General features: G+C 37.1%; 1 pseudogene; it reads left to right on the forward strand.

Moving 5' to 3' along the window:
• The first annotated feature begins 21,043 nt into the window (after positions 1-21,043).
• LOC123641121 lies at positions 21,044-21,211 on the forward strand (annotated as a pseudogene).
• The last annotated feature ends 2,739 nt before the right edge of the window (positions 21,212-23,950 follow it).

Here is a 23,950-nt window from a genome sequence, read left to right on the forward strand (position 1 = left end):
GGGCCCAATAACTTGCATTTCTAACAAGGTCCAAGGGAAATGCTCCTTAATCCAGGTCATAGGTCCCCAATTTTAATTCAAAGAGTATTATGACTATTTGAATGTCCAACTAGATCCTAAGAAAAAAATCTCATTGAAAAGTAAATATGTCAGTGCCTTGACCAAGTAGCCAGAAGAAAAATAATCTCTCCTGATCTAATTTGTACCTGTTTAAAAATACATGATTTCAGAGATCAGTTCCTTATTATTGAATGTTTAGATCCCTCAATATCCCTGGTTTTGATTTCCTGAGAGAGAATATGACTAACCCAGTTTAAGTCAGAACACTTTTCATTCAATGAGCAGTAAACAAGAAGGTGGGATTAGCTGGTGCCAGTATGGTCACACCATCTTTACCAGAGATTTTAACATGGAACTAAAGTTCTTTGGAATCAAAAATTATGATGAATACTACTGCACAAAGATCTACCTCATAATATATTTGTTTGTTATTATTAATATTGTTACTTGCTAGTTTTCCTGTAAGTTTTAACTCTACAGTTTAATTGGGAATGTTTTACACACATCATCCTGGACTAACACAGTCCAGGGCTCACAATAGATGGTTAATAAATCATTGGTATATATTATTATTAAAAAATGAGGTTGTAATTAAGTCTTCACCCATGATGAAAGTTTGGAAGATGATTATGAAAAAAGAGTCTGGGAAATAAAGAAAATCTTTACCAAAATATATCAAAATATGTGAAGTGCCAACATATAGTAACTGAGGACTAGCATGCTATAGTGGAAAGGACCCTCTGTCAAAAAGGCACGAGACTGAGATTCAATTACTAGATCAGTCTCAACTATTTTTATATAGTTGAGTTATTTTCTGATCTTAAATTTCTTTATTGTAAATAAGACATATGGGGGAAATGGATTTCAGGTTGTGCTTACTCACTTAATTCCCCATAGATAAAAAATTTTATGTTGTCTATGTGTGATAATTGCAGTGGTCTAAGTTAACATTAAAGAAATACCGGGTTCTAGGAGCAAGGTAAAGGAAGGCATTAAGGAAGGAATAAAAAAGGAAAAATATTTATTGTGCCCCATAGTTTATGTTATATACTTTTCAAAGCATTCTTAGTTGTATTATTTAATTTTATCCTCATAAATATTCCATCAAAACTGACTTAAGCATTCAAGTAAGTATATTGGCTTACATAATTGAAAAGTCCTTCAGGCATGCCTTAGGTTCAGGTCTAACAAAACAGTATCCAGGTTGTATTGATCAGCTGTTTCCTAGGTTGCTTTCATTTTCAGAAGGGCGGTTCCCCTCAGAGTGATACAATCACTGTGGCAGATCCTGCCCTATCATCCTGCGGGCTCACAATGTGAAAACAAAAACAGCTTACAATCAAGATCCCAGGCACATAAAGGGCCCAGATCAGGCCTCATGTTTATCCTTGAACTAGCCACGCTTGCCCTATTAATGAATACATTGATTTAAGCTCAATCTACTTGCTGCACCTCAGGTAACACAAAATACATAAAAAGAAAAAGAGCAGGGAAAAATGAAGAAAATTTCAGGCACTATTTCTGGAATTAGGCTTAACGAAAGGCAGAAAAACAGTGGATTTATTGATGCCACAAATGTTTAATGACCACTGTTCATAAGCTAGACACTGTGCTAGGCTCTGGGGACATAGCACTAAATAATCAGGCAATGTCTTTACTTCTCATGTAGATTAGGCTGGTGGAATGGGGGGACAGACAATCTATTTTGAGAATTGATTTCGATTTGTATTCTTCCAGGATCCCAGAGAGGAAGCAAATGCATTGAAGTGGGCCCCGTATTCTGTGCCACCTTTCCCATTATATTTCCCACATATTGCATTCATAGGTGCCATGGGGCAAGAGGCTAAGAGGCTGTGCTAAAAGTGGTGCCCAAAATATGCAGAATAGAAATGAGGACAGAATTCAAAATGTAGAATGAGGCTAAATGGAGTTTAAATGTTTATTTTTCTATATTTGAGAAAATATTAAAAGTGATAACTGATTGAAAGCAGTTCAAATCTCTAGGTAGAAGCTATAATGTCCTTTATGCTATTTAGATGAATAGTCCAACTTGCTCTGTTTCTTAATTTTTATTTTTAATGCTATTTATTCTGCTTTCTAAATTACTTATGTGCATGGCTTTTTGTTTGTGCCATCTACCACCATATAGTTTGCAATCAATAGTGATGTAACTTTACAGTTGAGCTACCCTCACTAGCATGCCTTTTCTATTTCAGGAAATTCATGAACAGAAAGATAAAAGTTGCAAATAGCTTTATTGTTCATTTCAGGAGCTTCCCAGGAAACCATTTAATGAATATCAAATTATTCAACCTTTCAAGAGACAATATCAAAGAACTGTTTACTCCCTAGGATTCCAAGATTATTTGCACCCTTGACTTAAAACTCTGACTTTGTTGTGTCCATCAATCCTCAACTATTAGATCATGAGCCTTACCCTAATCTAGCCCTTGCTTTGAAAGATCTACCTAACGCTAGACTCCAAAACCTTATAACTCTTCTGACTTAGCCCTCCCTCCTTAGAGATGCCACCAAGACTCTGTCAAAGTAGTAATCTATCTCCCTTATCAGCCTTGCCTCAAGAGGTAGTTTTGGTGGCATTTTTGTGGAGCCAGAATTTAACAGTCCTGAGAGAGTTTAACCACTGTAATTCTAACATGGAGTGCCTGCACACACTTGTTGAACTGATTAATGAAGGAATTGCAAGTTCTTTCAGATTCTGAATAGATCACATTTCAGAGTGCTATACTTAAACTGTAAAAATTCTGTAGCAAATTACCAAGAATCATGTTAATAAAGCTCTCAAGGCTGTGTCGTTTCCACATGATTTTATTGTCTTCTTAAAGAATAATTCAAAGAAATCTGAAGAAAGAAGTATGTACAGTCTGGAAGGAAATGTGCAAATCATGTTCAGACAAAGAATGGAACTAAAATTGACCAATATGACTATTCATTGATTTTTGATGAGAAGCACTGTATCTAGGATTATAAATTTAGATTCTTTATGAAGTGTTTTCTGATGAAGTGTAAAAAGTCAATCCTTGAAAAAGCCCTCAAAAGCTTTTGTGCAGTCATTGTTTATTTCATCAGCTGTAAGTACAAAAAGCCCTGTTGAAATTAATGCAAGAAAAAGGGGTATCAGAAACACAACCTACTATCCAAGGAATATTTATTTTAAGCTTTTTGGTCTAGTTAAGTAACAGAAAGCAATGTCTTGTCTTATTGCCTTTTTAATGGAATTGCCTGCCTAATATAAGCTAATATTTTTTGTGTGTAGTTAAAATGTCAATTTTCCATGATTACATTAATCTTAGTGCCGGGATTAGAACTCAAGATTTAGAGTCCTGGCCTACGGTTGATTAGACAAGAGAAGAATAATAGCATTGACTACTCTGTCTTACAGAGAGAAATAATGCAAATAGGTATAGCCTTAGGGTAGCAAAATTATACATTGGCCTGTCAAAGTCCTAATATCCCAGGGGGCTCTCTGTATGGAGAGAAGGTAAATTCAATGAATGGTCAGAAAAATAAGTGTCAACCTCTGTATGCCAGTGTCAGTCTGCTTTTGAGAGAAAAGGACTTTTTCCTTACACAGAAAGAGGGGAAACCCACAATTGCATCCTAAGGCAAGGTATTCCTATAGACAGGAATAGTTCAGATGGAAATTAAGGACAAAAGGTAGCCTGGTGATTTGGGGCTTGTTCCTACTGGGCAGTTAGACAAAATAGATTGTGAAATGCTTTTGCAGACAACAAAGCCCTATAAAAATGCCAGCCCATTAATCATGGATGATTTTAATTACTGTGATATTGATTAGTATAGCAACCATGCAAAATCTAAGCCAGAGACTCTGCTTTCCTGAGCTTGCTTTTTTTTTTTCCTTTCCTCTCAGATTCATGAACAGCTGGCTTAACCAAAGTCTATTTTAAGATCCAAAAAAGAGCAAACATGAATAAAGTAAAGTTGAAGGTTGTGGAGGGCTACAATGAGAAGTTATTGAAGACAATGGAATTCTGGTTTCTCTTAGAAAACTTGGATTCTCCAAAAATGCTCTGCAAAGCATTATGCCTCTAGGGAATGATTCAGTCAATTTCTTATAGTAACTGCATGATTGGTTCTATTTGGTTTTATTCCCTGGATTGCATATTTGTAGTTATTTTAAAAGATATGTACTTTTTAAAGTTAATATGTACATCCTATAGTCTCTGCTTTTGTGGAAACATTGTCTTCCTACACATGATTTTAATAAACACAAATGGCAGTAAAAACAAGGCCTTTGATTACAATAAAATAATATATCTGATGATATCATGTCAGATTCACAAATTTAGGTACACTACAGCCCAGATGTGCAGGGCATCATAACTTTTTTTCTATAACTGATGTAATGGTCTTCACAAGCACTTAACCTGCTGTGTGGTAATAAATAAAATTTAAATTTAAAACCTTCAAACCTTCTATTTAATGTTCTTAATTTCTTTGGGGTTTAAATACTCTCTTAATTAATTTAAGATTTCAGATAAATGCTCAGGATTTCATATTTAAATTTCCTGTCCACATGGCCCCTCAAAATGACCTCTGCATGTCTGGGGCAGAAATCTTAATAGACCTCAGGTAGAGTGAGAAAGGCAGATGGCAGGGAAGCCAAAGAAAACCTGATGTTCTTACATGTAAGTCCTCACTCTGCCTTCCCAAGCAGATTGTTTAAGCAAACAGGTCTCCTCATTTTTTTTTTTTTGTCCCTGAATTAATGTCTCTTTAGATGTTTCAGGTCCTAATTAGTATTAAGCTGGTAACTGATGATGAATTCCCAACTTTTCTCCATTTGGTCATAAAATTTCTATGCACTGCAACTTCCTTATCCTCAGCCCAGGCTAAAGTCCATTTATCTCAATGTATCTTTGGTTCTCCATAGGAACATGGAGAAACTTCTGGGTTCTTTGCATTCTCCAGTGGGCTATGGGGACCCAGGAGCCCCAGCTTAGGTTCATCAATTCAGTCTCTTCCCCCATGATTACTCACAAACCAGTCTAGTCTCTCCTCCTGTGGTCAGGCTGAGACAAGTGAGGAGTTTCTCACACAGGATCACAGCTGCTCAGGGGCCCTTCTGTGAAAACCAGCTTCTCATGAGGTCCTGAGGTAGGACTGGAAAATGAGAGCACTGATATGAGACTTGATTAACCCCTTTTTGTCTTTCTCACCTTTTCTCTGAAGGATGATATACTGAAAGCAACAAGCATAACAGTATATGAAAAACTTCCTTTAAAAAGTTCCCTCGTCTCAATAACTAACATGTTTGTACCAAACAGTGCTAAAAATGTCTCATTTAATCCTCATAGCAACCTTGTAGGTAGATAGCAAATATATCCATTATAATGAGAGGTTTCAGAGCCTCAAGATGGTTAAATAACTTCTCTAATGTCACACAGTATGTGGTAAAAGTGTTATTTGCATATCTGACTTCAGATTGATAGCCTTCAGATGGATCAAATAGAAGACAAATAAATGACTCATCTACATCTATGCTCCCATGAAGAACAAATATCTAGGAAAGTAAAATAAAGCCAAATAAACATAAAAACTGAAAACTTACAGTCCTTAAATTGTAGAATGATGTAACAATTGTCTCTTGTTAGAATTTGTAATGCTTGGGTTGGGCTAATAATAGCAGGGAAATCTATTATCAAATACAGGAAATTAATGCTTTTCCTGGAGTTCCTAAGGATGCCCATGTGTAGACATAAATCTCTAGATATTGAATACGAATATTGACATGAAGTCACCTTGTACTTAAAATATCTAAAGTGGCTTTTGTTCCTTACACTAAAGTTTCATTAATAAAATATAGAGAATGGGAAGTAGTTCCAGGGAAAGGCCCTTAAGATGGATATTTTGGATTGATTACATGGCCTGAAGGGAGTGATCACCTGTCACTGGGGAAAAATGGAATGCAGGTGGCCCATGACATGTGGTCACTCACAGCATGCAGTTCCGTATCAGTGAGTAGGATTTAAAGTTCAAGTGGCTGCTTCCAATGCACACTATGATGGTGATGAGGAATACAGAGACTGTGAGGTGAGCTGGCTTCTTCTGATTGAAATGGATGGCATAAAGAAAGAAAATTACAGCTCAGGGTTGTAAACACTGGGCTTTACTTCTTCCTGTACTCTGCTTTCCAAACTCACCTGTACCAATAAGTTTAGTTTTCTTTGAGTCCTTTAAAACAATCTCTTATCTTTCATAGCCACTGAGATAACAATAAATCAGACACAGAAACCAATTCAAAGAGCTACAGCATTACAAGGGAATTTGAATTTCTGACCTTGCCAGGTCTCATGTGAAAGTCCGGGCACTGACTAGGATAGAGTGAGCCTCTTGGAATCATAAGGGAACATTTGGGTGAGTTATAATAAAAATAAGTCTTGTAAACTCAGATCCCTTAGATATTCCCTTACCTGTAGAAGCAGCTGCTGCTTCACCTTTTTGTGAAAGAAAGTCATGCCTTCCTTAAAGACACTGAAATGATCTTACTTGCATCAGTCAGGGTTCAGCAGAAAATGGAAAGCAGAGCAAATACTTGAACACAGAGAGAATTTAATATTATGAAAAATTGCTAAGTAGAAATATAGCTGTTACCAGGTAGCAGAAAGAATAAAATGAAACTCTGAGGTATTGTAAAGCTGGGATTGCAGAGCACGGCTCCTGTTCCTAAGTCTGAGAGAACAAAAGGAGAGGTTGGAATTATTAAAACTTAGAAATAATAAGAAGGGGGCCTGAGCAGCTGAGACCCAGACCTCTGAATTGGGGACACTGGCCGGCTGCGGCTGGTCAGTCCAGGTGGCCACATAATAAAGCTGGTTATACCAGTGTGGGAAAAATTGCAAACTAGATGCAGCTGCTTCAATAGGAAGGCACTTCTTCTGGGGTAAGGAACCATCGCGGGGTTACCCTGACAGCAACCAGAAACAAACAGAAAACTCACATGGAAGAAACTGGAAGAAGCAAGAAACTTCTCCCTCCTCTAGCCTTGCAGTCTCCTTCTAGTGTCCCTTATTGCAGATCCTAACGTAGAGCCAAGTGGCCAACCAGTAATGTATTTACAGATACCCAGCTTCAGTATCATGAATCATACAGAAGGCTAGGTTGGAAGCTGAGAGACAATCCCTTAGTAATTGGCACAACACATTAGGCTGTTACCTCAGAGGACTTGCTGATCATTCTCATGGCTTGTTCCTGCCACCCCGCCTGGCTTTCAAATCCAGAACCAGAGTTAGATCCTAATATGCCTTGGGAGCATAAATGCAAAATCTAATTTGAGAGGAGATGGTATACACAGCAGAAAGAAACAGCTGCAAGATTTTCCTGATTTATGTTGTCACAAAAATAGGGAATATGTATAGGAATGGCTTCTGCAGTTTCTGACTAGGGAAGAATGAACACAATATTAGAGAAGCTAAGTTTATTATTAAGGATGCACAGATCTGAATTTTTGGATTCAATTCCACTTCCATCACTTACAAGCTTTGTGACCCTGGCCAAGATGATTAATTGCTCTTTGCCTAATTTTACTCATCTATAAAATGAAGATAATAATTGTATTGACCTCATGAAATTATGAACATTAAATTAATATATACATCTTCTTAGAGAAGTATCCAGAACATAATATTATAAGAGTATCAACAAATAAAAAGGACTCGGGCAGCTAGAAAGGACTCAAATTGTTTGGACACTTAAATGAATGTTGGATTCAGCAGTCACTTGAATTAAGTTATTGTCAATTCCTTATATAACATAATGGAAGAAATCCAATAATTTAGGAAGATAGAAATGCTGAAGTATGTTTTTCATGTGTGACCTGTTCATCCCACGCCCATTTATATCACCGTTAGGGCCACCAAATAAATATGATTCTAGGCTTCCCAAAAGGAATTGTGGACATTTAACAAGATGGGTCTACATTTTACACTGAGGAAAGAGAACAAACTGTAAGGGAAAATGCATTTGTATAGGCAATAGGTTTCTTAGGCCAAACTAAGATGACTGCCACAGTGTTTTTTCTGGCCCGGCCCTGTGCCTAGCTGGCCTTCCGGGAAGGCATGAGTCGGCACATGTATGTAACCAACGTGTTATCTCCTTTGTGAACTCATATGATCACGCTTTCCCATGGCATGCTGCCACTATTGTTCAGAGCCACATATAAGCGCTTGCCACATCCTCGGCCATGCTTTTCGCCACTGCTGTATCCCCTCTACACCCGGACAATAAAGAGCATGTCTCACCTGCCTGCTGCCACTCGCTTTTCTTCCAATTGCTGAAAACTATGCTGGAGCACATGCTAGCCGTAAAGCTCCCTCCTCACAATAACCTTGACTTTTCAAGGATTACCACACAGTGTCTTCCAGCTAACATTAATATTTGGGGTTTCCTATGTTACTGAGGTTTACTAGTCAGAATAACAGTGTATATGAACCAGGTAATAAACAGAGTTTAGCTTGAATTCAGCTCTGTAAAACAACCCTCTATTTATTTCTATCATTCTTGATTACACAATTGAAACAGGTATACTAGGCAGCTAACAATCCCCACATGGGCTCCCTCACTCATAGAATGATGACTGTTTTGCTTATAAGGCCTAAGTAAAAGCCCTTGAACCTCCCTTCTCTCCCAGAATAATGAACCAAATTTAACCTCGTATTTCTGGGGAACCACAAATATTAGTGTCACCAGAAGTCTTGAAGAATGCCCAAATGGTGATTTCCATTCTGTCTCCGTTTAAGTAGCAGAAGATAGATTGCTGTTGCAAAGAGAAGATGGATTGGTCTTAGAGAATGAGAGTCAATTATCTTAAACTTGATCAGGTGGTTCAATGCAATTGAGGATGCTGTTTCTCCTGTGATCTCTTTATTCCACCTAATCAACATTCATTCTATTGACAACTAGTGAGCAGTTTTCAAGGTACAAGTTTTTTTCTTCTCCTGTCTTAATAAGCAGATGCAGTTTACTTTCAGGTCAGCATTACACCTTTGCCATTCCACCTGCAGTTCTCTGCATAAACTGGCTTAGAGAATCTTGACTGCCTCACTATTCTACAGAAATTATGCTGGCCCACTGCATTGGTAACATTGTGTTGACTGAATTTGGTGAGCAAGAAAACCCTAAATGCCTATATATACATGCTTACACATGTGATAGAATAGGAGATGACACTCACAAAAATTCAGGGTTCTACCTCAACGTTTGACAGTGATCTGGAAATGTTGAGATGACCATCCAAAGTAAAAAATGATTAACTTATTTTACACAACTATTACTGCCTATTCACCTAGCTTCCTCAGTACAGGAATGTAGGCAATGGTGGGTGTTGACATCATGGGATTTTAAAACCAAGAATCCAATGACATCACCTTATTCAATTCTTCTCATCCTTACAACATTTTTGCAATCACCTAAATCTTGTATTACACTTACACATCTGCTTAAAAAAAGTGGTTTCTGTTATTGCATTGCACCATGATGGATACTGAATTGCAGCTATTAACATATTACCACAAATTTAGCAGACTAAAACAAAACTTATTTATTATCTTACAGTTCTGGAGGACAGAAGTTTGCAATGGGCCTCACTGGGCTAAAATCTAGGCTTCTGAGGGCTGCATTCCCTTCTGAAGGCCCTAGAGGAAAATTTACTTTCTTGCTTTTTTCATCTTCTAGAGGCTGCCCACATTCCTTGGCTTATACTTCCTTTCCATCCTTAAAGCCAGCAATGGTCAGTCCAGGCTTCCTCACGTTGCATCACTCTGTCTCTAACTCTCCTGCTTCTTTCTTTCACTTGCAAAGATCCCTGTGATTACCTTGGGACCACCAAGATCAACCGGGATAATTTTTGCATCTCAGAGTTAGCTGATACGCAAACTCAATTTCATTGGCATCTTAATTCTCCTTTACCATATAATGTAACACATTCATAGGCTCCCAGGATTAGGACGTGGACATCTTTAGAGAGTAATAGAGAACAGTATTTTGTATACTACCAATACCTTTCCTTTCTCCCTGACCTCATGTTTCCATGAATACAAAGTTCCATTTAGTAACCACTTTGGCCCCTCCCTAGCTCCTCAAAGTAGTGTCAGTGACTTTTACTGAACTTGAAAGAGAGACAGGAAGCTGTCTATGACCGGCTGAGTGAATAACTCTGGGGTCCCTAATCCAGGGGCAAGTATTAACCAGATCTTTATCAACATATCTAAGGTACATTGCCTAAAAATTATTATTCATAATTAAATATTATATCCCCAACTATCTGTCTCCAGTGTCTGCATCTCAATTGGTTCTCAACTCTGACAAAGAAAATAGGAGTATAATATATTTACTTCATAATATGCCAAAAGAAAAAAATACCTGCTTACGTAGGTGGTTATAAGCATTAGAGTTTACCTATTTTTAAATGCTCAAAATAAGTCCTTAACAGATAATAGTTATATCAATACCATCATTGTCTTGGCTAGTGAAAGAAGATAAGCAGGAATAGGAAAAGGTTTTAATCTTCAAATAACTATTGTGGGATATGTAAAACTATTTTTTGAAATGTTGAAGTGAGTTTTTCAGTAAAATCATAATTACTGCACATTCATTCCCAATATATCCGTTTCCTGTCACTAATAATACAAAGGTGAATAGGTAGTACTTTTCCTGGAATACCTTATCCTTCTCATTCTTTGTAAAAAATAGATGCTTTCAATTCTTCAAGGACAGTCTAAATTGCCAAGTCTGTTATGAAAGCATTTGTACTGATCTATTGAGGTAAATGTAATGAACTGACATGGCCATAACATGAGGTATATGTAAGTATCTCTAGTTATCTGGTAACTCTATCATCTACACATTAAAATTTTATTCTATTTCTTTTAGAATAAAAACTAGTGAAAATTCATTGTCTCATTCTGGACCCAAGGAAATAAAACAGTATGACGTTTACTATGACCTTTTCTTGATCCATTTTTGCCATAATTATGATCAGATAATTTATTATGTCCATAGGGGGCCATTGAATGACTTCTTTGCTGACCTAGATACTTAGTTTTCTGAATAAATTTCTTATATTTTTGCCTTGTCAACTTTTGGATTTTCATAAAAACAGAGTAGACGTTTTTTGCAAAATAAAATTATTAAATGAAAGATGGGGGTTGCCAGTTATAAAGTTACATTACTATAGTAAATAACATTTTAAAAATATATTTGTTATTGTTCTCTTTTTGGTTGCATTTGAATTATTTCATCATTTTTTGGCATTAGTAACCATTTCAATATTTTTTCAAGTATAGTCCACTTTATGTAAAGTGCCATAAAATGTGTTGGTTAACCAGGCCAGAACCTCTACCTGCCACTTGTCCCCCAAACCTGGCTAAGTCCCACTATTTCCTAAGCAATGACTTATACCCACTTATCTAGGTAGAGTTTTGTGAGTGTCCCTTAAACTGTCTTGGATACCCTTTCTACGTAAGTGCACACTATTTTCTTTATCAACTGCCCTTGTTTCTGCTACCCCTTGTTTATTTTTCTATCTCTATCACTAGAAGGTAATTTCTCCCAGAGCAAAAAATCATGTAAACTTGCTTGCCATTTTACCCAAAGAGTCTAGCACAGTGACTAACAAATCATGTTGCATTTATCCAAATAAATGCATGAGATTTACTATTTATTTTCTTAAGCTTTTCAAATATTCATCACTGACTTAGTGATTCATCATGGAGACATGTACTGTTAAGGTGGCAACACAATGGGTACATTTTAGTGGATGAATTGCACTGCCAACAAGCAAGGTTTATTTGTTAATGGATACATTTATATTAACGTTAAAAAAAAAGACAAAATGGTTTCATTAACTTCTTCTCACTTTGGGTGGTAATTTGGATATGGCATGGTGGTAGTCAGTTTTCCTGTTTCCCCAAGAAACCAAAAAGACATAGCTTCATGACTACCCTACAGCAGCCAAAGCAGCAATGGAGAGCTTTCCTCAGGTTTACCATGTTTTTATTCTTGTCTTTGTAACAAAAACATGACTCGTTAACTCCTGGTCATTTTTACATAAAGGACCAATTTGCAAGTCCTAATATTTAACACACAGTTTGAAATTCTAGGTGCTTCCATCTGAAGTTAATCAGTTTTGGTAATATTCAGCAACTTTGTCAAATGTTATATCCCTCATTTCTCTTCAAATCAGCATGCTGTTTATTATATAATTGCTATAATAGCATTTTTCCTATAATCTAGTACTAAGGTCTTCCTTATGGTAGAATAAATAAGGCCAATCACTGGATGAATTACACAGTAAGAAGCTTCCCTTGAGTAACTTGCATTCCCCTTAAGTTTCCCCTTCAGGTGTACTAACCAACAAACACCCAATGTTCTCCTATTGTATGACAATTTAGAATCCCCTGGGACTAGGCAATGTCAAAGTCCTTTCTAAATACATATACACACATTTAAATCCACATCTTGTGTCACTTTATCTTAAATTTGTCTGGAAAATGCTAAATTAATTAAATAAATATACCAATCTTTCGATCTATAAAATCTGTGCACTCCTCCACCATAAAGGTTAGAATTAAAAGTTCAGAGGCTAGATAAACATCAACGTTCTATAAAGTAACATTCATTCTCTCAATAAATGCATAATAAGCTATTATCATGGATACCAGGGACTAGTCTGGGCACTGGGTATACAGTAAAGAACCAAACAGAAAAAAATCTTCTCCAAAGTTAAAGCTACCTCTCAACAAAGCAGTAAACACATCACATTGTTTTATCTTGTTTCTTTTCTTTCAATGTATCACATTGTGTTGACAACTTGCCCTGATATTCAGTCCATCTTACTTTCATATCCCATCAGATCTCCAGTTCCCATTAAAATTCTGTTGCCCTGCATCTTTACTCTCAATATCCATACTATCAAATAATCCTATTCTACATCCCATTCACTCACTGTCCCAATAGATGATTGGAGGTGTCAAGAATTTTAATGATGATAATGAATTAAAATGTAAATCATACAACAGCCTCCAAAATATTAGCATTGCAATAAAGGATTTAGGAGGTAAGAGAGAAAGAAAACAGAGAGAGAAAGAGAGTGAGCATTTAAGCAAACATGAAAAGAAGGGGGGAGGGAGGGAATTAAGGAAAGAAGGAAGGAGGGATGAAAGAAACGAAGAAACAGAGGGAGAAAGGAAGGAATAATAATAATACTGTTGAATATTAATTTATTGTCCATCAATTATGACTATCATTTGTAGGCATACGCCCTACTTTGTGCAGTTTTCACTGTTCATGAATAGAACTCAGCATGTACTCGTTTGTTTTCTGAAATTGTTGGGTGGTTTTATTGGGCAAAGTCCATACATATTATCTCTGAGTGATGGTTTAAGCCCTAGAATGTATGAGCAAAATTTATAGAAACCATCTGTATTCATGTTCCAGTGCTGTGTAAAATAGTACCACAAACTTAGCAGTTTTAACCAACATATATTTACTATCTGACATTTTCCATAGCTCAAAAGTCAAGTACTAGTTAGCTGGGTCCTTTGTTCAAGGTCTCACAGGACAGAAATTAAGGTGCCAGCTGGGGCTACAGTCTCACCAGAGACTCAGAATTCTCTTCAAAGGTCATTCAGCTTGTTGGCAGAATTCAGTCTTTTATGGGTATAGGACTGAGGTCCTCATTTTCTTGTAGGCTGTCAGCCAGGGATCACTCTCAGCTCCTAGATGTCACTCTCAGGTCTTTGCGATGAAATTTTCTCACAACATGGCAGCTTATGTCATTAAAACCAGCCGAGTAATATCTTTCAAGTGTGCTAAGATACAATCTTACACACCATAACATAATCACAATCCATGTTCAAGAGTTGAGGATAATATAGGGTGTATATACCAGGGGCAGAGACATTGGAGACAATCTTAGATTGCTGACTACCACAATACTCTTAAAGTTTCCTATTTTATCTTTTAGAAGTGGCCTTATTCTTCAAAAGACTTGCTGTGGACAAATAATGTGGAAAAGGCATGGATTCTATAATACAGAAACAATTTAGCTCAATTTAGAGAAAATTTTTCCATTTTCCCAGAGATTTTTTTTTCCTTCTAGAAAAGCACTTTTGCTTACTTTTTCTCCTAACAATGACAGCAAACTCTTTTATAAAAAGCAATCTATGAAATGTCATTTAAGATTATGTTTAAACTACCGAAATCTAACTATATCAATGATGATGGTTTATAGTCCTGAAACATGAGTTTTAAGTCAATGGTTTCCATGAAATTGGATGCTAAAAAAATGTTTTCCTCCCAGTGCACTTCAATTCTACTCACACTAGAATGTATCTGAGTCTAGAATATTAAATGACATGTCAATTTTTTTAAATGAAGATATTTTTACATGGTTTTATATCCAAATAAGAAAAAACACAAATTGTGATTTTATTTTAAATCCACCAAATATCTAGTAAGAACTCTCTTATGCTACTTTGTATTATCTTTACTTCATGATAGTGATTATTTTTATTTTTCTCCAAGTATGTACATGACTGAACCTTCCCTAACCCTAATATAAGACATAAATCATAATTCTGTACTTCACAAGATACAAAATAAATCATCTTACTTGTGCTTTATTTTTTTTTATTTCAGCATATTATGGGGGGGTACAAAAGGTTAGGTTATGTATATTCCCCTTGTCCCCACTCCTGCCCCCCTGCCCCGAGTCAGAACTTCAATCGTGTCCATCCCCTAGACAGTGCGCATTGCACTCATTATGAATGTATACACCCGTCCCCTCCCCCCACACATCTGATCGACACCCAATTAATGTTATACCTATGTGTGCTCTTAAGGTGTTGATCAGTGAAACCAACTTGATGGTGAGTACATGTGGTGCTTGTTTTTCTATTCTTGGGATACTTCACTTAGTAGAATGGGTTCCAGCTCTATCCAGGAAAATACAAGAGGTGCTATATTACCATTGTTTCTGCTTTATTTTATATTACAATATGTATCTCAAAAAATAACACTCAAATCCCTTTTGTTAATGATATCACTCCTGCAGAAAGAAATCACCCAGTTTAATGATAATAATAAAAAGATTATTTTGTCATGGTTCAATATGTCTGAGTGACTAAAGGTTATTTTTTCTCCACTTAAAATATATTTTTGAATATTATGTCTATGTGCTTTAACATTTAATGTCTGTGTTTGAAATGAAAAAAACAACCTTCTCTCCTTATTAGTTATGGAAATGTTTAGGTCTGGATTTACCAATGAGGAAGCTAATTCAATAACCTGAGAGCTTCCTCTGTAAGATGTTTGAGTTGGCTCAAGCTCTTCTAAACCATCCTTTAGTCATGTCCTGCTGAATTTATACATTATAGCATTTTTAAGCTACTTTGCCTCTCCTTTCACTAATCAATTTTAAAACTCTTTTAGCTTTCCCTTATATCTAGATGTGTTCATAACCATCAACAAAGATTAATATGAACAATTATCCATTCATTCATTCATATATGTACACATCCATTCATTCAATATTTGGAGAGTATCTATATCAGTCAGCGTTCCACCAGAGAAACAGAACTAGTAGGAAATGTTAGAATAGATATGTTAATTTATATATACAATTATATATTTATATATGTAATTATATTATACACAGACACACACACATACACACATTACAGGAATTAGCTTATGTGATTGTGGAGACTAGCCAGGCAAGTCTGAAATATGAAGACAAGCCATAAGCAGGACAGGATCTGAAACTGCGGTCCACAGATAGAATTTCTTCTTCCTCAGGGAAACCTCAGTTCTGCTCTTAAAGCCTATCAACTGATTGGATTAGACTCACCAGGTTAAACAATAATTTTCTTTATAGTTTACCCTTGTCAACTTGGCACCCATATACATCTCCTCAAACCATACTTAATCTGTAAATAAAGATAATAACAAAGTCCCACTTCCGCCTAACATGATACAACTATGCTCTGTACTGAAAATATGTTGACCCTTTCCCTAGAAGAGAAGGGCAAATACTTGGGTGATGTTCAGTCTTTTCCTTGATCTCCTGTAACTTAAATACAGTGATATAAAGTTGACTATGATTAATACATTTTATGTTAGATGACAAAGGGATAACAGGGAAGACAATAAAAATAATTGATACACAAATATAAACATATTTATAACAAAATAAGAAAAAATATGCTTCATGATTACAGACCTCATTCTGTAACTAGTTGTGTGGTTGTAGTTGGTATTTATAACTACTTACATTATAACTTATAATTTATAACTACTTATTTTATATTTCTGTTACCCTCAAAAAGTACCTTAGTTGATTTTATAGACTGAATTGTGTCCCACCAAATTCATATATTAAAGCCCAACCCCCCCAATATATTTAGAAATAGGTCTTTTAATGGGATAATTAAAGTTAAGTGAGGGCATAAGGATGGGGCCCTAATCCAGTATGTCTGTTGTCTTTATAAGAAAAGGAAGAGACCCTAGGGATACGTGTGCACAGAGGAAAAGTTAGATGAGAACACAGCAAGAAGACAGACATCCGCAAGCAAGGAGAGAGGCCTCAGGAGAAACCAAACTTGTTGACACCTTGAGCTCAAACTTCCAGCCACCAGAACTGTAAGAAAATACATTTCTGTTTAAGCCACAAAGTCTGTAGTATTTTGTTATGGCAGCTCTAGCAGATATATAGGTGGCCATCGTTCTTTTCCTGGTGCAGTTAGTCAAATTTTCATTCCTGAAAGGCCTGTGCCATTAGCAGTCTTGCCTAAATTGAGTTGTTACAATTTTCCATTGACTTTAAATCATATCACATGATAGCACTAAGAGATGCCCTAAATGATCTCCTGTGTTCCACATACTCTTCCTGGCCTCCATGATATAGTGGCGATCCCCTTGGTAATCAGGGGTCTTACCTTGGCTAAGCCAGGGGCAACCCGGCTTGGCAATCAACCCCGCCAGTACAGTAACTCCCTTCTTTACCTACTGATTCAGAGGAATGAGGAACCCAAAGTGAACCGATAACAGCTTCAAATTCCAGCTGAATAGAATGACTGCTGGCAGAAGCATTTCTCCTTTTGGAAGTAAGACCTCTACACCAGAAGAGCAGAATGTCATGGGTGGGGGAAGCAAAATATTGCTAGTACCTGATCAGTGGTAATAGCGAGAAATACCACTCCCACACCCATCCCTTGATTCCTGAATCCCGGCTATGGGAGAAACAGCACCGTACATAGAATGCTTCTATAGAGGATCTAGAGCCTGTTGGAGGACACTGCCCCAGCTCTGCAAGGTATTGCCACCTAGCTAGTTCTATAAATGTGCTTTGGACATACGACAAGTCTGTTGGCATGAACTAAAAGGCTTTGTCCATTACCGATTTAAGCCACAGTTTTTAATTTAAAATTAAAAACATTTAAAACATTTAAAATTCCTAGAAACTCATAAGTGGGGATATGAGTTATATTGGTCTGAAAAGAGGAATTAAAGAAAACCTTACTCTGTTACTATCCAATAACTTCACTGACTTCTTTATCTAAGCCCTTCTCCCTGTGGATGGGCTGACATACATCACTGCCTGTGAGGGGCTAACCTGAGACTCCTAAACTCAACTTCCTAGTGCCTGTTCCTAAGAATGTCATTACTAATCCGAAGAGCTCAACTAATGGAGCTTAAAGTGACAGAGTCTTTTATAGAGTAATAAAATCTTTTAAGATGTACTTCAGGGGCTTCTAATTCTCCCAGTGAACACAGTAAATATAATGAACATAAAAATTATCTTTGCAGCTGTTGTATGTGTCAGTAACAATAACAAACTCTCAGCACTGCAGAAGACCAAAATAGCATCTGGTATTTTGATTCACCCAATTTAATCACATGGAGTTTGAACATTTACCATTTTACAAGTTTTGTTTATTGATTTCCAAGATTTTTATAAGATGATGTGAAATTCTATTGAACGTACACTTAGCATGCCCCCATCTGCTCACCCTGTAGGCTCTCTACACATTACCAAAAGGGCTCTCATGTGTTGCCTCAACAAGATACTTAGCATTATATAGTAAAGAACTCTGCAAGGAAAAAAGAAGTCAGATGGTAGACTCTTAGAATCTGTAAGGGTATGATTATTTCTAACACAATATTAGTAAGCAAAATTAATAAACTTTTCCTAGCCTCAGACTTTCACATCTGCAGATATTATCTTAAAAATGCCTACAGAAATTTACTAAGATCACCAATGATGCTTTTTCCTAAACATTGGATCTTGAATCAGAATTGAAGAACAGAACATCTTTTTTTTTAATAAATCACAATCTTTTTGGATTTTTTTTCAACAGAGACAATAATAAATCAATTTATAAAACTTGTAGTCTGATGAAAACTTTCTGGAAATAATTAAAATCCATTTCTACAGTCTGGAATCCTCATGTGTAGATTTTTGTGCCTTACTTCTGCATTGCTGCTTTACAATACTGGGAACTGTAAGATAGAACTGGATTTTAACTCACGAATTTCAATATGGTATATTAGTTATTATTTAATATCAAATAGCTCTCATTACATTTATATGTTTAATGTCTAGAAAATATTCACAGATTAAAAGTAAATGCTTATTTTTTCTTGAATTTTTCATTTATTTTATATTCCCTTTTTCCATTAAAAAAACAAAATTTGACCAAAGGTGTTGTGTTTTACGTGCTAGCACTGTGCTAATAAGAGGTTGAAAATCAAAGAAGACATGGTTCCTGATATAAAATTGCAGGATGCCTTTTAATAAAGGGGGTGAATGAAAAGGATACACCCCTTTCTTTGCCAATAGTCTCTCCTAACATAAATCCTCATTAGTATTTTTTCAAGATTGTTGGCAACAGATAAAGTTTTTATAGCAGAGTTTTACAAAAACATTACAAAAATTTATTTTAAATCCAGAAGATACCATCCCTTCACCTTGAGTCTGAATGCTAAAATAAAAAAATAAAATTAAAATCCCAGAAGATACATCTTAAAAGAGAGATATAATAAAGTGAATAATAAATTAAAGAACTTGCTTTCTCCTTGCTGTCAGAGAACGCATGTACTATGCTCAAAACACCCCACCCCCACGAAAAGCTAAAGCCAAAACACGTTTGCCTCTTGGAGCTCATTTGTTTGGTGTTGGTGCCCTGGCTTTGAAGATAATGTTCTGCAGAGATGTGTTGATGCTTGGTGTGTACCAACTGCTGTTTTGATAGTGCTCATGTTATGTACCCAAAGATAAAGAATTGTTCTGAAATAAGTCTCTCAGCATGATGTAGCTACTATTGTTATTGTTGCTCCTTGTCAAGATTTGCCATTCTGGAATATTCTTGTTAAGAAGAAATAGCAGAATTTGATGTCTAAAGTAAATTAGTCTCTGGGCCTCCAGAGGATATGTTACATGTCTATTCTTTTTGCATACAGATTTATCATTTTCTCTGGAAAAGAGGAAGATAAAAAATGACCAGAAATGGCTTTCAAGAGTTTATAGGGCAGGGAAGAATAACAACTGACTAACCAAACTGAGGATGCTACCTTCCTTGAGGGCATGGCAGGACTCGAAATAGGCTTTGAAATACAGCAGGAGAGATTTAGGTTTTCGCATGAAAGGAAGTTTACTGATAGAGATAAGAGACTTCATGCTTCCTGACTGTCCATCTGTCTTAAATAATTAATATGTAATCCTGTTCAGTGAATGACAAATGAATGAGAACATAACATACAGGATGTTTCACGACTTGGTCTAGATTTGTGTGAATCCCTCACCCACAATCAAGCCGAGTAATTGATCATCATTATGAGATTGGAGAGTATCTGGTTAACATGCCACCTCAAAACATGTCCCTAGCAAAGCAGTAACTTTTAAAAACTTGCTAGAAATATATGTGATTGTTCAACATGCTTGGTCACTTCTTGTAGAATTCAGTGAGTTCTGTAGGAAAGAGACAAACTGCTTGCCTGACTTAACATAGAAAAAAAATAGAACTTTAATAAAACATTTTTTTGCCTACAGCCAGAAATCCAAGAATACTGATCATCTGATCATCATAAATTTTGCAGAACTGCAAAGTCAAAATTATTTGTCTGATGGTAAAGCTAGTGCATGCAAAAACCAGGAGGCTAGAAATGGGATTAAAAACTAGAATCAAAGAGCCCCAAAGAAATGGGTCTGCCCTGCTAGGCATCTCTCAAATACTTTACTGCCCAATAAAAGTAATTTGCTCCATCATCTAGGATGCAGCCTGTTAGTAGGGGCTGATTTGTTATGCTTCATCATCTTAGACTGAGGGTCTGGGGAAAGCCCTGAGGCTTGCCATGAAACGAAGCTGTAAGAGCAGAGGCAGTTTTAGGGGCTCCTCCTCTATGAGATACCTAGCTGGGTTTCTAGCCCAGATATGACCAGAAATTGAATTAGCCAGTTAGTAACTATGGAAATTCCAGGGAAAAAAAAATAGGGTCTTTAGTTGTTCAGTAAAGATGTCTATCCCTAGATCTCCATAATTACACTAACATGAAGTAGGCTTCTAATGTAGTAGAATTCCTAAAAAGAGAAATGTACCTCTAGCCTCACTGAAGCAAGGTCATGGAGGATAAGAGAGAACACATATCCTCCCAGGAGGCAGGATCTGGTGCAAGCAGGTGGGAAATTAGTCCTTGTTATTTTTGTCCAACAAAATTTGAAATATGCTGTAGAAACGTGCTATCTTGTTGCCAATCTCCAAACCTGTTCCCAGGACAGTAGCGAACCACCAACGTCCATGCTCTTGTGTGGTTCCTTTTGTATTTAATCTGGGCTGTCCCTGTGACTACCTTTAACTAAGATAACGCAGTGGAAGTGATCCTGTGACAGTTTGGAGCCTAAGCTTTAACAAGGCCTAGCTCACTGTGCTGCGGCAGGGCTGTCGCCATGGTGAAGCTGAGCAAAGAGGCCAAGTAGAGGTTGCAACAGCTCTTCAAGGGTGGCCAGTTTGCCATCCACTGGGGCTTTACCCCTCTCGTGATTTACCTAGCATTAAAGAGGGGTACAGATCCTGGAATGCTTGAACCAACTGTTTTGAATCTACTTTGGGGATAAAAGGCTATTTAGGCATCTGATTTGGAAGCAATCAGTGGAGAGGAACAGCATGAAAGAGTGTGTGCTCTGGCTGGGATAAGAGATGAGCCATTGTTCAGACAGTCACCATTTGCATGGCACAGGGCTCTTACTTCACAGATGCATCTGTGGCAGTGTGGAACCTCTGCTGACTTATTTATAGTAGAATGTATTAACATAAATATTTTATCAATGTTAAAAAAATTAAGGCCTAGAAAAGCTGTCTAGGAAGCCCTGAGCCACCATGTAAGGATTCTACCTAACTCATTGGAGAGACCACAGAGAAAGTTTGTTTGGAAAAACCTGTGACATGAAAATAGAGGAGGCCTGGCATAGCAGTGTGGCCTCTGGGTAATGCCAGCCAGCCCCAGCTGCCATCACACTGCAACCACAGGAGAGAAAACAAGTGAGACCCACAGAATCTTGAAAGATAATAAAGTGGTTGCTTTAAGCCACTACATTTGGGTGGTTTTGTAAGCAGCAATAGATCACTGGAACAGAAGTTGTCACCTCCTTTCATTGCTTTACATTTCTAAATAAGTATTATTACTGTGGTTAGCCCATTTTTCATCCCATACTATATGGAAGGTTTTGGAATTAGCGTAAGTTAATCATTTAGGCACAGACTACAGACTGTGTGAAACCACCTTTAGACAAGACTGATTAGCATGCTCACCGCCCATTGATCCTGGATCCAGAGCTGAATGCAGCATGTACTCAGGAGCTGGGGTTAGGAGGAAGATTATGAGAGAATTTTTGGTTTTATGTGGAACACTTGTAGTGTTAGAAGAAAACACACTTGAAATAATTTGTAAAAGGAAAAGAGAGCATATTTGGGATGGGGAACAACGTTTACTTGGAGGCCTTTTCTAGCATTAGTACTCTACTTTTTTTGGTGACACAGTCTTTGGTAAGGAACCCGTTGCATGTAGTTTCAGTGGTACAGATGTCGCCCTAACACCACCACACAATGCTGAGCTTCTAGGGAAGACTGTGTAGGGATCGCTTAAGGAGCAGAATGTGAGTCTGAGACTGCTGCCTGTCTGCTTGCCTAGCATATAGGCAGAGCCTTGAGGAGAGGGAAACCAAACCAGATAGAGGAAAATATGTCTTAAAGAAAAAAAGGAGGCAGAGAGATAAAAAGAGAGTCTTGACAACATTGTTAAATCACCCCAACCAGTGATACTTAGCCTTCCTAGCAATATAAGCCAATAAATTCTCTTTCTTCTTGTTCTTCACTCTTTATTAGTATGATGATTGTTGTTATTATTTGCTTTTGAGTTGTTTTTCTGCCATTTCATGGAGAGAATATGACTAATGTCATCTCTATAAAATTTTACTGTAACTTTCCTCGAGAATCAACTATAATTTTTGTACTTGACAAGTAAAATATAAATTCTCTATACCATTTGCTTGGGAGAGGTCTTACAAGAGGGTCATATGCTGTGATGTTGCCCAACTTCATAATGACCCATATGAATCCTTCACAACTGAATTTTGTACAGTATGATTATCCCTCAAGTATGTCTCAGAGAGTCTGACTTCCCAGGTTGTGTTTCACCACAGCTGTCTGGATGCATGTGGAACTAGGAGGGCATTACCAGACCACCTGGTAGGTCTGGATCACAGAGACCAAGTGCAAGAATACTTTTGGTTTAAAAATGGGAGGTCATGTGAGGCAGTACAGGCTTCAGTCTGGGTAAAATCATTGGGAGCCAGAAAAAACAAATAGTGAACCCTGGGTTTAAGCTAATTCAAGAACCTGTGGCCTGAAGCAGAGCCCTAAAAGTTGGATAGCAAAGCCTAGACATGAAATAAAAGTGGGTAAATCACCATGATAGGATAAGAGGATGCAAAGATCCTACCCAAAAGAATCTTGCTAATGGTCCTAAAGGCTGGGCCTGATGGCTCACGCCTATAATCCTAGCACTCTGGGAGGCCATGGCAGGCAGATTGCTTGAGGCCAGGAGTTTGAGACCAGCCTGAACAAGAGCAAGACCCCATCTCTGCAAAAAATAAAAAAATTAGCCGAGTGTGGTGGTACGCACCTGTAGTCCCACCCAGTTGGGAGGCTGAGGTGGGAGGATTGCTTGAGTCCCGGAGTGTGAGGTTGCAATGAGCTATACTGATGCCACTGCACTCTCGCCTGGGTGACAGAGCAAAACCTTATCTCAAAAACAAACAAACAAAAAACTTAAATAAAAAGAAAAGAATCTTCCTAAGGACATTAAAGACACATGCTCATTGGTCACTTGGTGTGTGTGTGTGTGTACATGTGCATATGCATAGATTGAAAGAAGATATCATGAAGATAGTAAAAACAAGAAGTGGGACCTCAACTGCCTTATTAAGATTAGAACACTTTGAGTTCACTTTTTAAATAATTATTTCCCAAAGTGTGCTCCACGGAACACTGTTCTTACATCATGTTCCATAGTTAATAAAATTGAAAACACATATCAAAGATTGGGGAACAAAACACAAAACATAATATACGCTGATCTTAGAGATACCCAATAGTTACAACAACATTAAACGTAATAAGAAGTTTTACAGTAAAGAGACCATTTAACATTTGTTCATTTAAGATTATTCAACTCGTTCAGCAGGTATTAAACTCTCAGCAGATCAGTTCATTAGCACTTAGTCTGGAAAAAGATTGTTGTATTGAATGCTTCCCGTGAAATTGCCATGCTCCTTAGCATGGCGTCTAGGTTCTAT

Source organism: Lemur catta, chromosome 7, assembly GCF_020740605.2.
Source record: "Lemur catta isolate mLemCat1 chromosome 7, mLemCat1.pri, whole genome shotgun sequence".
NCBI lineage: Eukaryota > Metazoa > Chordata > Mammalia > Primates > Lemuridae > Lemur > Lemur catta.